The sequence below is a fragment of the Protopterus annectens genome, chromosome 1.part1 (genome assembly GCF_019279795.1).
Source record: "Protopterus annectens isolate FY-2018-M chromosome 1.part1, PAN1.0, whole genome shotgun sequence".
In the NCBI taxonomy this organism is placed as follows: domain Eukaryota; kingdom Metazoa; phylum Chordata; order Ceratodontiformes; family Protopteridae; genus Protopterus; species Protopterus annectens.
The window spans coordinates 173,418,389-173,436,229 of record NC_056726.1 but is presented as its reverse complement, the minus strand read 5'-3'; positions in this window follow the sequence as shown (position 1 = coordinate 173,436,229).

The window sequence follows — 17,841 nt, the reverse complement described above, 5'->3', positions numbered from 1 at the left end:
ATGTGGGGATCAAGTTCTCTACATCCCAGTGATCCTTTTCCAAAAATCAAAGGGGTAGTAAGAAACTTTGGTTCCGCAGGTATCAGTCTTCCTTCCAGGATGCTCCTCAGGAATCCTTTTTCTCTGGCTGGGGCAAGGGATTTAACAGCAGACATCACCCCAGAGGCAGAGGGGGTCTGAAGAACCAGGCCTGCTGGGAACCCTTCTTGGAGAAGCCCTCTCAGCACTCCTGAAGTGCTGCCCACCTGTCCTGCCATGGAGGCAGTTGGGGGTCGACTTTCCCTCCACCCACTAGCCTGGACAAGTATTACCTCAGATCAGTGGGTGTTAAAGATCATTTCCAGGGGTTACTTCATACCCTTTTTTCAGCCCTCTCCAAAGTTTTCTTGTGGACATTCCACCCCGCCAGAGGGAGTTGGCCCTTCTCGAGGTCCAAGACCTTGTTCAAAAAAGAGCCATCCAAGAGATCCCAACATGACAATGAGGGTCTGGATCTTATTCTTACTTCTTTTTGGTGCCCACAAAAACTGGGGACCTACGTCCCATTTTGGACCTCAGCAAACTAAACCTTTCAGTCAAGAAGTCCAAGTTCCGGATGGTCACTGTTCAGTCCATTCTGCCTCTTCTTGGTAAGGATGACTGGATGTGCTCGGTAGAGCTCAAGGATGTGTACTATCATATCAAAATCAACAGATGCTCCAGGAGATACCTGCACTTTCTGCTAGGGGCCAATCACTATCAGTTTAGAGCCCTGCCCTTTGGACTCACCACAGCCCTCTGGCTGTTTACCAAATACATGGCAGTGGTTGCAGCTCATCACTGGCTGCAAGGTCTCCAGGTCTTTCCTTACCTGCATGATTGGCTAGATTGCTCAGAGGTGATCTGTGTCTCACCTACAAGGCAGTATCGGACCCTGCCCTACTAGAGATGCTCCATATCCGTAAGTCTAACTCCTCATGCATTACCCACTCGAAAGGCCTAAATCTAATATGTGACATCAACAAAACCTGCTGGAAAGACAGGTTTGTGTCCCAGAGGCTGCCCCGTCTCTGGAATAGACTTCCCATACATGTCAAACAGAGTACCTCACTGACCCTCTTTAAGCGCAACCTTGATGAGTGGATGGGAAACCACAAATTTGTCCCAGGGGTTCCACTTGTGTCCCTTATTGACAGGGGCAACAGGTGGTGACTGAGGTTTCTTTTTTGGGGATAAACTCTTGGCTAGGCTTGTAAGGGCCCCAGGGCCATTAGCCTAGTAACCTCCTATGATCCTATGATCTGTGACTCATCCTTCATACCATAGGAACCTTGGGCAAATCACAGCTACTACTACATCAGTAGCTGAAAGTGTACAAGGTCTGCATCCCCCACAGGTGAGAGAGTAATTTTAAGTGATCCTGCTGAACTGACCTATATACCAGATCAGTTTACATTTTTTATTTAACTGCAAAGCTGAAAGCAGAGCCAGTGTATCATACACTTACAACATTAATCCTACAAAACATTACCTAAAATGAAATCTATTTCAGCGGTGTAGCTAATGCAGGAATCAATATGAAACCTTCCCAGACTCAAAATAACCTTTTTATTATTAGTAGGCATTATATTGGTTGTAAATAGAAAGAAGTAGATACAATATATTTACCTGATGTAAGCTCATCTAATAGCAGCTTTCATTAGGATTCTATTGAGAGAAACTAGCACTAACAGGCTACTTGTAACACTTGGTTAGCTTTAGAAAGAAGAAGGACAAGATTTAGAGAAGCTAGTCAAATTTGTCTTTCTGTAAATCAGTATATCTATATCCCGGCACAAGAGTTGCAGCTTGACACAGCTAATTATTAGTAAAGTGTAAATATATATATACTTGACTCAAACAATTTACAGAGATCATTAAAATCCTATTTACAGTCTGTACAACAGAATGGTCAGAGCAAGTCAGATATTAGGATTACAGGGAAGATGAAAGCCGGACCATGAAAGGATGGAAAAGAGTGATGAGAGAGGTAGCAGAGGGAAAGTGAAGTAGAGAGTAAAAACAAAGGGGAGAGAGTGAGAGAAAGGAGAGGACAGGATGAAATTAAAGGTGATGAAATTAGGGCACAAGGCTGATAAACAGGCAGTGGTGGCTGGTGACTTCAAATCTAAGGGGGCTGCAGAAGACAGCAGAATGGATGGGGCCAATTGGGAGGGTGTGGCCAACTAGAAAGGGGCAGAGTTATGCTCAAAACCACAAAAAATGGGACTTTAATTAAATACACTATCCTGGGTGCCTAACCATCATTATGAGAGTCCAATCAGCAAAATAAGTGCAGAAGAAAATATATCAATGCATTGGCCTTCGTGATTTTTTTGCCTCCTTGGTCAACCACAAATGCAGCAAGTACTTTGCCCTGATCTACCCGATGGGGGAGTCACTCAGGGATGCTCTAGTTCACGATTGCCCATTGGAACTTCTATATGCTTACCCCCAACTGCCCTCATTCCCAAAGTCTTACAGAAAGCCCATTGCCTGAAGACTACTCTCATCCTCATTGCCCCCCTTTGGCCTTGTCAGGCATGGTTTTCCTTTCTTTGGTCTCATATGAAATATCCGCCCCGGATATTAGATCCCATCTTGAATCTTATTTCACACCCTTGGGAGATTCCTCTTCCCAATCTTCAGTCTCTTCATCTGACTGCAAGGTTCCTCCAGTTCCAGTGATCCTTTCACAGTTCAGGCTTCCCTCTCTGGTTAAGATTATTATCTTGGCTAAAAAACAAACAAAAACGAGTTGGAACCATGGTCAATGGAGGCAACAAGCAATCGAAATTCTCCTAAAGTGATGAACAAAAGAAACAAATAACGTACCACACTTTATTGAACATTTTCGTCAAAGAGACTTCATCAGAATGCAAATTAGGCACATGTTACAATGAATAAATACTCTAACCAATTAAATATGCTAATTAAGAAAAACAGCATTATTGCAATTAATTAACTCACTAAAAACTGAAATCATTAGGTACTATGGATAAATATTAATTTTCTTAAAGAATGTAATTTTAAGTGATCCTGCTGAACTGACCTATATACCAGATCAGTTTACATTTTTTATTTAACTGCAAAGCTGAAAGCAGAGCCAGTGTATCATACACTTACAACATTAATCCTACAAAACATTACCTAAAATGAAATCTATTTCTATGAATTGTAAACTAATGCAGAATCCAATATGAAACCTTCCCAGACTCAGAAATAAGCTTTTTTATTATTAGTAGAGCATTGTATTGGTTGTAAATAGAAAGTAGATACAATATATTTACCTGATGTACTTCATCTATGTAGCTTTCATTAAGTTCTGATGACCTTTTCTTCAGGCTACTTGTAACACTTGGTGCTTTAGAAGAAAGAGGACAAGATTTTAGAGAAGCTAGTCAAATTTGTCTTTCTGTAAATCAGTATATCTATGTCAGCTGGGAAGTTGCAGCTTGACACAGCTTATTTATTAGTAAGTGTAAATATATACTTGACTCAAACAATTTACAGAGATCATTAAAATCCTATTTACAGTCTGTACAACAGAATGGTCAGAGCAAGTCAGATATTAGGATTACAGGGAAGATGAAAGAGGGACCATGAAAGGATGGAAAGAGTGATGAGAGAGGGTAGCAGAGAGGAAAGTGAAGTAGAGAGAGAGTAAAACAAAGGGGAGAGAGTGAGAGAAAGGAGAGGGCAGGATGAAATTAAAGGTGATGAAATTAGGACACAAGGCTGATAAACAGGCAGTGGCGGCTGGTGACTTCAAATCTAAGGGGGCTGCAGGAGACAGCTGAATGGGTGGGGCCAATGGGGAGGGGTGTGGCCAACTAGAAAGGGGCAGAGTTATGCTCAAAACAACAAAAAATGGGACTTTAATTAAATACACTGCCCTGGGTGCCTAACCATCATTATGAGAGTCCAATCAAGACAAAATGAAGTGGAGAAGAAAAAATATATCAATGCATTGGCTACATGACAGCTTACATAATATCTAGATGGAAACAAAAAGGTTGTGAGGCATGAAAAAATAAATTACTTTTTAAATACTTTACTGGAATGCCAGTCAAAATCAAGTATAAAAAAACAAGCAGCACTCAACTCAAACTACTTCTCCTTGCACTGCAGTTCTAATTATAATTTATATTCAGCTTTATAAAAGTACCAAGTAACATGCTGAAAGTAGCAATCTCTGTGATACCCCCAATTGTAAAAATGTTTCTTATCCAAGAAAGACCTGCTGCCTGACAACTATCTACTTCTTTCATGGGGAAAACATGATCAAAGTAAAAAATGAACAGCAAACAAGAAACAAGCTCAAGATAAATTGCTTAAAGGATTACTGCACAGGTTATGGACCACACATGATAGATTGGCATGCTGTTTAGTTTATGGGTAAAGCCTGCAAAAATGACTGCAAGTCTCCAACAAATGTAATGAGCTTCTGAAAATACTGTAATACTGTCCTTTATTACAAATACTGTCATATGCATTTCAATACCTAATGCTTATACGTTATCTAGTTATGTAAATATTCTCTGCATGGCAACAACAAAAATGCTTTCAATATTGATAATTCTTTAACAGCATGCTTATTAAAGCTTACTTGCATCTTACAATCTCAGACAAGCTTACCTGATGGGCATTAAAGCATTGCTACTTAAACACAGAGCAACAGGCACTGCAACAACATGCATTTTCTGAATAATAAGAAGCATAAATGAACAGTATAAAAATATGACAGAAATCCAGAACATTCTGAAAAATCAAGGACAGATGAAAAGCCACTGTAGTACTTGTGTCTACCTTGGATGGGGGGATACTCTGCACACTTACACTGCATAACCGCTCCTTTCCTTGCTTGGACACATCCAGAGTCACTACATGGGGGAGTGGGGTACAACAAGTATGTCACAATTTGAAATGTCTCTGGCTGACGGTGATGGTCCTGACACATTTGTCATACCTCTCAACCTCAGAGCAAGAAATCTGGAAAAAGCCATAAATAGAAGTGGGACAAAGGCCCAAAAATAAGGACAATTTTTAAATATTGCTCTTATAAACTTGGAAAGATAATAGAATAGTAGATCTTGCATTAGTATGAATTTTCTGAAGGGTATGAAATCTGAAACTCAAATGTCTGTCATTATTTTCTAACTTCAGTCTTTAATGATTTGCCACTAATTTGCCAGAAAACCACAATTTTATGAAAAACAGACCAAAAATGTGATGCAAAAATATAACATAGCCACACAATACAGCTGGGAACCTGTCAAAGAAGGGATGCTTTTTAATATTAGTACTGTTAAGTTGAGCAGCTGACAAAATAAGAGAATCTACATGCATTTCTGAAATAAAAGTAATTTGTAACTCTGATCATTACAATTATTTTTTAATTGTAAACCCTCCACGTTTCTTCCAAAATTGCCATTTTGCGGAGGGATTATTAGAGGGAGAGCAACATTTTGAGCCAAAATTGGGGACAGTTGAGAGGTTTGGATATACCTAATTCTATAAAGTGATTTATTTGCACGTACCTCTTAACCTCTTAATGCAGGAAATCTGGACAAGGCCAAATATATTGGGGAAAGAAACAAACAGTACTAAAAATTGCTCTTGTATAAACTTAGACAGTTGATAGAATAACAGGTCTTGCTTTAGCATGCATTTTTCTGAAGGGCATGAAGTCTGAAACTCAATGTCTGTCATTATTTAGTGACTTCATTCCTAAATGATTTGTCAGAAAACCACACATTTTATGAGGAACAAACCAAAAATAAGAAGCAAAAATCTATTCATTCTGCGAAAATCTGGACAGTTGAGAGGTATAGTTCAGCCGTGAGAATTGTGCGGCAGAAATCCTACATGACAGACTTAGCTCCCTAGGTGTGGACAATAAGTACCCCCAAAAAAAAAAATGAAGATCTAAGAGAAGTGATTGCTTCAGCCTGGCTTCATCACTTTCAGTAGCATTCAGACTCAATCAGTGAAAATATTCAGTAACAAAAAAGTTTGTGCTTGTAGACTGTTGATTTAACTGGTTCCTAATCGAACACATCCAGCCAAGAACTGGGAGGGGGGCTACCTGAGCTGATCAGATAATCAATAAACACCTTCCTGATTGTATTAAATGATATTCCTTGTATAATACAGTACAGTTGTTAGAGGGCATTTTAAATTTATTGTTTTGAACATTTTTCCAGTAAATAATGAAACAAAATGCATGCACCAATAATGACGAAACTGCCCAATTAAGAACATTTACATCATAAAAGTGTACTCAAACGTCTACAATCCACCAGTATCAGTAAATATGCACAATCTCTGCAGAAGTAAAAGTCATCTAAATAATTCCACATTAAAGAGATCTGTAACTAATGAAGAGGTTGCTGCTAGCAAACAACTTTATATTTCATTGTTTCATCTACAAATAAAGTGCCTGTTGCCCTTGAGGAATAAATTGCCTATGTTACATTAAAAAAATGATAAGCTAGTAATATTGCAATAGGGAATGGATGGCAAACTGATAACAGGTTCATAGTTACTAGGTATCTCCACCAAAGAGGACATTCTCAAGCTTTACTTTGATTCATATTTTGTTGTTTTACTTTTAGTTTCACTTTTGGTTGTGAGAAAGGGATAGGTTTTGGACAGGCAAGCTCTAGCCACCACAAGGGGCCTAGACAGCTATAAATTTACACAGACTGCAGAGAGGAAAATTCTGAGCATATCAAAACAATCCTGTCTTGGTTTGTGATTTGTTGTGGAGTTGACTGGTAAGAAAAGTTTTATTTACTTTTACTGTTAAAAGGAGGTGCAACTGCGAGCTATAGTGAGCAGAAGCTAATGCATGCGGAGTAAAAGAAATTACAACTTCTGTCTGGCTGGTAGAACTTGTATGGTCAGAACAACTTTATTGTATTTTATTATTTAGCTGGATATTGCTGGTATAATTTTTGTCATAGAAGTTGATTTAAGTTCCTTTGAATTCTTTGCTACTGACTTTGTGTAATTTTTTTCCTTTGCAATATTTTATTCAATTAAAGCTGAATATATGGATTCCTTAAACGAGTATGCAATTAACGATTTGCTAATGCACAAGTATCTTGTACAGTGTAATAAATGCTATGCATATTTAAAGGTAACAGCTGATAACACTGGTGATCTGTGTTCCTCGTGTCAAAAGTTGGATGATTTGCTTACCATTTTTAGAAGCAAATCTCGACTTGATGATGATTGCACATGTGCAATTGGCATGGCTTGGAGAACTGTTGTATCATATATTAATGACTGGACTGATGAACTAAATAATGTTAGGCATAGAACAAATAGTACAGATTTAGGAAATAATGCATCTATTTTCTGCAAAGAACATTCAACTCCTATGAAATATGATGAGGCCCCTGAGAACTATGGAATTGTGGATGCAAGTATTCAGCAATCTGAAGATCCAGTTTGTTTAGAAGGAACAAAATAGAAAGAAAGGAAGAAGTTCTCAACAAATAACAAGGAAGAAAAAGAAACTGACTAATGACTGAAAGAGAATACATAGTAAAAAGGATTCTGCTTTGTTATGTAACACACTGGTGACAGGGAATGAAGATATCTGTCTATCAGAAAACCCTCAGTCTACAGAAAAAGGCATCACCTTTCCAATGGAGAAGGTAGAAAAAAGAGGCAGGGGGCAGGTGAAAAGGAAGAAATCAAAACTGAACGTGGAAGGATTGAAGACCATTACTGTAAGGAAAAAGAAGAGAAAGACAGATGTTGACCACATGGCTCAAGCTGTGGATTTACAATGCCAGCTGGATGAGAATTTAATACACAATGAAAACAGTGGAATTAATATGACTAATAGTGATGAAGATCTATCCTTCATAACAATTGATAGAGCAGAAATGACTGTATTAGAAGCTGAAGATTCTTCAGAGATGGTCAGCAAAGATATTCTTGTAATTGGAGATTCAGTTATTAGAGGAACTGATACTTATATTTGCAGAGATGATAATGAACATCGAGTAGTGTTATGCTTGCCAGGAGCAAAAATAGAAGATGTGAAACAAGCCTTGGAATGCCTTAATGTAAGGAAGTATGGATCTGTTTTTATTCATGTTGGTACAAATGATGTCACCAACAAAGATTCTCTGACTGTTAGTCGGGAACTGACAGCCCTCCTAGATAGTATAGCTTGTACTGGTGTTAGGACATATTTTTCACAAATCACCTATAGAAAGGATAGTCAGGTCACTGTGAATGAAAAGATTTTTTGGATAAACACCTACATGGAAAAAATGTCCTGTTTTAAAAAATGGAAATGTGTAGTGCATCCAAGCCTTCTTTTGGGCACATGTGTTCAGACAGGATGGTGTGCATTTGTCTAGATCAGGGAAGAGAATTTTTGCAGCAGATATTTTGCAATATTTGACAAACACTAGCCAGGATTTTTGCCAGGTCAAAAATGTAACAGTTCACAGATAGCAACATTTGATGCATCTCTGATGGTTGAAAATGCTAGGAGCATTAATAATAAAGTTTTTTTATTAGAAAATTTGCTACGTTCCCACAAGATTGATGTTGTTATAGTTTGTGAAATATGGTTAAAGAACAATGACTGGAAACCAGTTCTGTCAGGGTATAAATGTTTTTACTGTAACAGACATTCTAACAAAAAATCAGGTGGAGGTGTTATGATAGGGATTGAAGACAGCTATGAGACTTGTGATTATTACGTGTTCAATGATAACACCAATACTATAGACTGTGTAACTGTGACAATAAAGACAACCCTGGAACATATAACAATTGTTGGAGTGTAATGACCACCAAAGTCAAGTGCAGATGACCTAGAGGAATTCATACATTTCTTACATGAAACACAGGAGGGAAGAATAATATTAGCTGGGGACTTAAATTTACCAGAAACAGACTGGAATAATATTGATTCAACAATGTTAGTAAAGAAATTATTCACAGAGTATATTCAGGAACAACAAATGCTTCAGATTGCAAAAAACCTACCAGGGGACAGAATATACTAGATATTGTTTGTGTTCCCAAAGAAATTACTGTAACTTCAAGTCAAGTTTTACCACCATTGATGTGCAGTGATCATGGGGTCATAAAAGTTAATTTGTTGCTAGATAATTTTGCCAAACTGAAATCTAAGCCAATGCACAGAAGATTAATTACAGATTATAGGGAAACAAAACAGTTACTATATAAAACTAACTGGAGTGAGGTGTTCAGTGGAAAAACTGCAGATGGAATGTGGAAAGTTTTGAAAGAGAAACTAAGTGCAAAAAGTAAAAAAAAATGTTTAACATCAGGATCTAGGCACGCAACATCAAGGGGGTATATTTCCATAAGAACAAGATACCTGATTAAGGTGAGAGACAAAAAATATAAGAAATGGAAGAGGGGTCGAACTACAACTTTGAAAACTGAAATAAACGAGCTGAACAAACAGATTAAGCATAGTGTTAGACAAGATCAAGAAAAATTTGAAGAAAATTTATATAAAGATATTGAGCATAATAGGAAACCTTTTTATAGATACATAAGATGTGGAAGGAGTAAAGATACACAAACTGATAAACTGTGTGCAGATTCTAAAATTTATTCTCAGACACAACAGATTATAGATATATTTACAAAATCTTATGCAAAACAGTTTGGCTCCACAAAAGGGGTGGTAAGTTGTCCTAGTGACATCCAGGTAACCCCAGATACTGGAATCAAATTAGATTATATTGAAAAGAACTGTGCAAACTGGATCCAAACAAAGCACAGGGAGGAGATGGAATAAGTAACAATGACCTGAGAACACTTAAGCAAGAACTTACACTGCCATTACATCTATTATTCACTAGGTCATATAAATATGGGAGATTCCTCAAGATTGGAGACATGCACTTATTAAACCTGTCTTTAAGGGAAAGGGGAGTAGGACAAACCCAGAATCATATAGACCCTTAAGTCTACTTTCATGTTGTGGAAAAATAATGGAGAAGGTAATACTGGATAAGTTATTGTCAGAACTGGATAGGTTGGGACTTGAAACCATATATCAGCATGCATATGTTGAAAATAGATCTATTACCACCTGTAACATGATGTTCTATAACAATATAATAACAGCTATGAATGAAAAATTGTGCTGTGATGTGATTTATATAGATTTTACTTCAGCATTTGACAGGGTCATGCACAAAACACTGATCAATAAATTAGTACAACTAGGTATTGATGTACTGTTGATAAGATGGATAGCTGCATGGCTTACAAATAGGACATGGCAAGTATCACACACCAACTGGACAGATGAAATCCTTGGTTACAGTCAAGGTGTCCCACAGGGCTCTGTACTAGGCCCTTACTTGTTTAGATTGTATCTTTCAGACCTTACTTTTTCATTTGAGGTGTTCTACAGTCTATATGCTGACGACCTGAAATTGGGTAAACTGATTACAAGTGTTACAGATAAGGAATGTCTGTAAAATAATTTGACTAAATTGGCCATTTGGGCACAGGAGAATAATATGTTGATAAATACATCAAAAACTAAGCATATGAGATTTGGGAGACATAAACTGAAAGGTGAATATTTAATACAGCACACAGTGATTGAAACTGTAGACTCATTTAAGGACCTGGGTATATGGGTAGATTCAACTATGAGTTTTTCTAATCATATCAACCAATTGGCTAATGATAGTTATAGAACTATAGGTTGTATAAAAAGATTTATAAAGTCTAGGAAATCAAACATAATGAAGTCATTGTTTGTTAGTTACATTAGACCCAAACTTGAGTATGGAATAACAATATGGAAACTCTATAGGAAAACAAGCATGAATAAACTGGAAAGAGTACAGCGGAAATATACTAAGGGCATCCATGGATGTGAAAATCTAAGTTATTATGAAAGACTAAAATATCTAAACTTGTACAGTGTCTCTTACAGATATTTAAGAGGAGATCTTATTCAGGTATATAGGGCATTTAGGGACAACTACCTGTTGGAATGTTTGGGGTTATCAAAAAGTACTAGAGAATCATCGGATAACCTATGTAGAAGATTCAATAGGAATGAGAAATGTACTAATTGGTTCTCTGACAGAGTAGCTGATGCTTGGAACAGACTACCAAATTACATTAAAGCAAGTACTAGTTTAGATATTTTTAAGAACAGCCTGGACATTGATTATAGGAACAAGTGTTTTGGCATATTGGCAAGCTAGAAGGGCTTTAATGCCCGTACTTGAAATATTTGTATGTATGTATGTATGTATGTATTCTCAGGACTACAGCATCAACCCCTTTAAAAGTATAACATAGTACAGTATCAGCAATGCATCTACATACTGTGGGAGTAGAACCCACAACCTTCTGCATCAAAAGCAAACATTCAACCTGTTATGCTATTAACAATGCAATCTGACTCAGCATAAGCAGCACTAAACTTCTCTTGCCCTGAAGCTCTCAGCTCCTTGTAAAATCCACTCAACACTCAACTGTATCTCTCAACTTTGCAGCACAAGAAATCTGGAAAAAGCCAAACTTTATTGGGGGCGGACAAAAGCCCAAAAACCAGGACACATTTTAAACATTGCTTGTATAATCTTGGAAAGTTGCTAGAATAAAATGTTGTTATCACCATGCATTTCACTGCCAAGTCTTAAACCTAGGACCCTGTGTACTGCAGTTAGAGCACTATAACACTATGCCAAATCATCTGTTCCTTGAAAGACAGGAAGACTGAAACTTAAATGGCTATCATTTAGTGAATTCAGTTCTCAACCTCTTAGCACAAAACACCTGGACAAAGCCAATAATGGGGGAATACAGCCTCCAAACATATTCACTGAGTTCAGTTCTCACCATAGCTCTCAACCTCTTAGCACAAAAAACCTGGACAAAGCCAATAATGGGGGAATATAGCCCCCATAATAGGGACAAATTTCAAATATTGATCTTATAAACTTAGAAAATTGCTAGAATAAAATGTTTTGTGTTACCATGTATTTTCTGAAGAATATGAAGTCTGAAATTCAAATGCCTGTCATTATTTAGTGAATTCAATCCTTCACTGATTACAAAAATCCAGAAAACCACAGATTTTATGAGGAACAGAACAGAACAAAAATATGAGGCATAAATCTGGACAGCTTTCACAAGTGGTGGTGGGTAGGGAATTCAGGCTCTTGCTACCTGTATCCAAGGTTCAGGGTTTGAGCCTGAGTAACTCTAGCCACCAGGTATATTTAACTGGGGCATTTCACACACACACACACACACACACACACACACACACACACACACACACACACACACACACACACCAGCTGAAACTTTATTCCCCTTGCAGCAGCTTCCCTTGTAAGAAATACAACAAAAATCCTTTGCAGCTTCTCATTCCTGGAACCTTCCCTTGTAAGCAGCAGCAATACAACAAAATCCCTTGCAGCAGCAGCTCATTCCTGGAACCTTCCCTTGTAAAAGAAATACAAATCTGTTGCAGTCTGATTTCCCCCCACATACATGACTGTAGATGTCCCCTTCCAGGCTATGCGGTTTATAACCGCATAGACTTCTGGGCATCAGTGTACAGATGCCTTCTCTTTGTAATCCAGACTGGTTAAACAGCAGTCTGGATTCACACGCATGCTCAGTTCGTTCTGGGATTGCAGCACTAATTATTTTATTTTTTAAAACGTCTTTCAATTTTTACAGCTGGGGGGGCTGCAGTCCTGCAGTCCGATAGCATGAGCCACCCCTGTAAACAGGTGATGTTCGTATAGGTGAGGAAGATGGAAGGGTCAAACAAAAGGGAGACAAGGGCATAAGGATGAGGAGAGAACTGATGAGGGCAAACAGATCATGTAGCACCATAGTTTGAGGAACAATTTTTAGAAAGGTGCTGTTTGACGGCCTGCTTGAAATATGCCTATAAGAATTTGCCTGTTTAATATAGGCAGCTTGTTCCCTAGACTTCAGCATTATTGCTTCTCCTGCAGGTGAACAGTTCTAAATGTATACTACAAAATGTTTCAGACAGGATGATGGTGTTATTATAATAATAATGGGAAAGATGTGAATAGGACCAAGTTTTCATAAACTGACATTTGACATTTCAGTGATAAAATCACATAACAATAACTTGTCTACCAATAAAATGGAGTGTAGATGAGGGTATAAAAGCCACCATTTTATGAAGAACCACTGTGTTAATTTTGATTGCAAAATGTCTTAAGTGGCTTAAATACAGTGTTGTCTTTTATGTATAACTTTCATTTCATAAAAAAATGAAAGTGTTCCTTACTACAATAGTAATTAAACAAAATTCTAGGACTACTTTTATTTAATTTATAAATCTGTTTTATGAAAAGGATTATCAGAGTTCATTCACAGATCTAAAGATTAAGCATTTCTTACCAAAAGTTACAGACTTCTCTGTAAGTTTAGAATTATTCTGTACTCTTCTAGGAATCCTAGAGCTCTTCTTCAGTTCAGTTTCCATTACAGTGACAAATCTTTCTGCAACGGGATGATTTCTATTGCTTCTTTGTAAAGAATTTTCCAAGCTAGAGTTGTAGTAGAAATAGCAATTTGATATTTCAGTGAATGATTCCATATCTGTTACAGAATAGCAAAGTATAACAAGAGACATAAAAACAAAAGGGTGCCTCCTAACAATGATGTTCCTATAACTGCTTCCTCGTTAGATTTACTTGTTTAAGATAACTCGTCTGATTTAATGAATAAAGGAATACACCAACAATTAGTCAAACTGCTAAATTTTTTAAATATTTCTTCCTACATGACAAATGTGACTTCAGCCTTATCAAAATGACATTTCAGTCAGTGAACAGTAAGAATGGAATCTGAAACATAATAATGACAGTGTGACAACACAATTTTTGCAAAAAAAAGAGAGAGAAAGAGCAAGAAAATTTCTCACTGCCACATACTGTAGAATACTTCATCATTTAGTATTACTGCTTCATTTAGCATCTTCCACTAGTGTTGACTGCATGCTCAAAACCCCAGTCCTTAATTAATGGCACAATAAACTTAATAAAACATCTCAGCAAGTCCACTTGATTAGGTAGCTTTGAAACAATTTATTTTACAGTTCTGAAATTCCATTTTTTAATTATTATGTTTCATTGCGTAAAGAATTCACAGCCACATCCTAAAAAGTAAAAATCTTACAGTAGTAAGGACTTGTAATGAACATACCATCCTAATATCAGCTATCCTCAAATGAAAAAACAAGTGTATATAATGTTCTGTAAACTTAAGGTTTACAAAGATCTTCAATTACCTGTGAAATAAATGCCAGGGCAGCTAAAGTCATACACAGGAAATCCTGTCATCTGTATACAAAATGCTTGCCAGTGAGAACATGCATCAGATGGTCAGTAACTTTTATTTATTTAACATTTGTTGACCGGGAAAGTCTGACTGGGACAGAGCCTATTTTCAGTGGAGGCCCATGGAGAAACTCTCCAGATGCATGTCTTTGGGATGTGGGAGGAAACCGGAGCACCCAGAGGAAACCCATGCAAATGCATGCTGACTCAGTACAGAAGGCACCCCAGCTGAGAATTGAACCAGAGAATCTCTTGCTGTGAGGCGACAACTTTAACTGCTGCATCACTTCACCACCCAGATAAGGCTAGGGCATAGCAGTTGGGACAGCCACAAGGTGTCCAGGGTGTTATCAGTAGATGCCAGTCAGGTGGTAGTACAATAGCCGAATTCAGAAATGAATGCTGATACTGCACTTGCAGTCAGGATTGAAGAGCTTCAGCACTTTGTGCTTGGTAGATGCAGTTCCATCATTCAGAAATTCATGCTGATACTGCTTTCTCAGTCAGGGCTGAAGTGCTTTTTCTGGCTCCTCAGTTTGGAACAGAAGATACCCCTCTCCTTTCCTGTGCTTCTCTGGTTGGAGTAAAAGATCTTTTACTTACTCTTCATAGTGGAGCAGAAGAGTTTTTGTATCTTCAACCTTTAGTTGAGAGGGCACTAGATCAGGGAGCTGCACAGGATGCTAGCTGTGGCTCTTCCATAACCCCATTAGTGATTTTCTAGTGGACTGCCCCCAAACTACTGACTATTTTTGGCTATTTTTGTTTATTATCACAAGAACTTCATCAGCCTAATGCACACCACTTCTTTAGCTCACATTTAAGTTATACAGCAGATCATCAGAAGCATAGCTAAGGTGGGATGAAGGATTCAGTTGCCCCTGGTGTCAAGTGTTAAGGGGCATGATTGACAGATGCTATCAGTCAGTAGTGCAGTACCAGCATTCAGTTCTATGCTAGCATTGAAACACTGGTACAGAAGTGCATTTTAATATTGTTATACTGCTTTTGTGGTCAGGACTGAAGAGACTACAATTTAGAGTTGAGAGGCATCACATCAAGACGTTGCACTGGGTACAAAATGAATCCGCTATGGAACTGCATATCATGCTACCTACTCATGAGTCACACTGTTTGCTACATTGTTTACAAACATTAAACGGCTTTTGTTTTATTTAAACATCTCTATAATCCCTTTAGAATTTTATAGGTTCATAGGTGTTTACAAGGCTAATGACCACAAGGGCCTTTTTAATCTTAACCATGCATCCCAAACCTCTGGCAAGTTCTGATACCCTTGATAAGTGTATGCATGGGCCTGGAAGATGAACCATTTACAGGTCACCTCTGTCCATTAGAGACATAGGTGCCAAACCAGGGATAAATGTCCAGTTTCCCATGCAGTTGTCCAAGTTGCACTTGAATTGGGTTAGGGAGGAACTCTGCTTCACATGGATGGGAAGCCTGTTCCCTAGATGGGGTAGTCTCTGGGATACATACCTCTCTCTCCAGCAGGTCCTATTTATATCACAGGCAAGGTTTAGGTCTTTAGAATGGGTAATTCTGGTGCTGCTGTTTTATGGATATGCAGGAGGTCCATCAGAGTGGGGTTTGACAATGCCCTGTGTGCCAGACATAGAGCTCCCCTCAAATGCCTGTAGGAGACAGAATACAGGGATAGGGCCTTGAGGTGGTCTGCATAGGACATATTACTTATGCCCTGTATTCTTTTAGTGAGGAACCTCTGTGGGCGTTTACATTTATATTACATTACGTTAACATTTATGTTAAAAATATAAAATGTTGAAGCTTTAAGAAAAATACTATGTTACATCCAGAGCTCTCTTTTTTAACACTGGAGCCAAAGGAATGTTCTCATTAATACCTGGTGGTGTGTTAGAGTTTAATTTTATTATCCAAAAAAGTTCTCTTAACTCCAACCGGAGCTCCCACCACCCACCTCGGGCATTTAATGGAACTTGTTCTAAGATCCCAAATTTAAACCTAGTGAAGTTCTGACACTGTAAGGAGTGTTTATACAGTGAATTATTCACATTACCCGTTGATATTGCGTACAAATGTTTTAAGTTGTCAGTTTATGGAGCAGTGTGGATCACTTTAATTACAGAATTTTTAATTTATAAATTGTCTAATAAACTAACTAGAATGTAAATGACACCTATTATATAAGAGGTGCTTATGGGAATAATAACTTAGTTCTGAAGAAGTATCTGTTTTGGTGAGGGAGACGAAAGTGCTTAACTTTCTTTGTGTTTGGAATAAAGTGTGTTCGTAAGAATTTTGGTCCTGTTATTCCTGTGGAGGTATGGATCTTATGGTGTGGACCCAGTGAATTGCTTTGCTACATTGGTTACAGTCTGAAAGAAGTCAACCAGGTTCAGCAGGCAAGATCTGCCCTTGACAAATCCGAAATGGTGGGGTCAAGTGCTTGGAGGTTGCCTGTGTCCTTGTTTATGAGATCCATAATACTATGCCCCATGGCTTTACAGACCAGACTTGTCAAGCTAATTGGGTGATAGTTTGCAGGGTCAGTAGTGGCACCACCTTTGTGCAGGGGGATGACAATGGGAGTTCTCCACTCAGCTGGAATGAAGCCTGTACTTAGGCTGTGGTTGAATAGGGTGCTCAATGGCGAAACCAGTTCTTGCTGGAGATGGTGCAGAATACATGCTGGGATACTATCAAGTCCCATGTAAGCTGCATTCTTTGCCTTAGATAGGGCCTGTAACACTTGATCTATGGAGATGTGAGGTGCGGGACAAGTATCTTATCTTACATGCTGGATTTCTTACTACAGAATTTGCCTGTGGGTCTCAACTGCTGTGTGAATATTATTCATGCCTGATAAAATAATGCCTGTTAGTCTTATTCTTTTTACTGTTTTTTTATCATTTGCATTTTTCTGGTATTACATACAATTACTTTGCTTATGCCCCACAACATGACTGAAAAAATCATTTGCTCTATTTTCACTACTTAGCTTTTCAAAGCACCAGTAAATAAATAAGCAAACCTACAAAAAATGATTTAAGTACTCCAGAAATGTATTTCAACATTATAAGGTCACCTTTGCCTTTGTGAGTGTGCTTCTCAGGCCTTCTCTATGTTAATGAGAGACAGACGGTGTACTCTAATGAATTATGCTAATGTTTGGACATAGTTCTAAATCAGTTGTTTTACCACTTAAAAAAGCATCCTTAGTTAACTCATTCCATCCAGTACAGCTTTTGAGTGTCTACCTTTAACTCCCAATGGGTGTACCTTGAGCCTTTAAAAAATGAAGTTATCACCTTACAGGTCTAGCAAATACTCATTGACAGAGGTCAGATATCAATACAATTGTGTTTGCTATCATGTATGCTTCAAGATGAAATATTCTTATACCTTGTATGTAGCATGGTTTTGTAATTATTAATGCAAATAT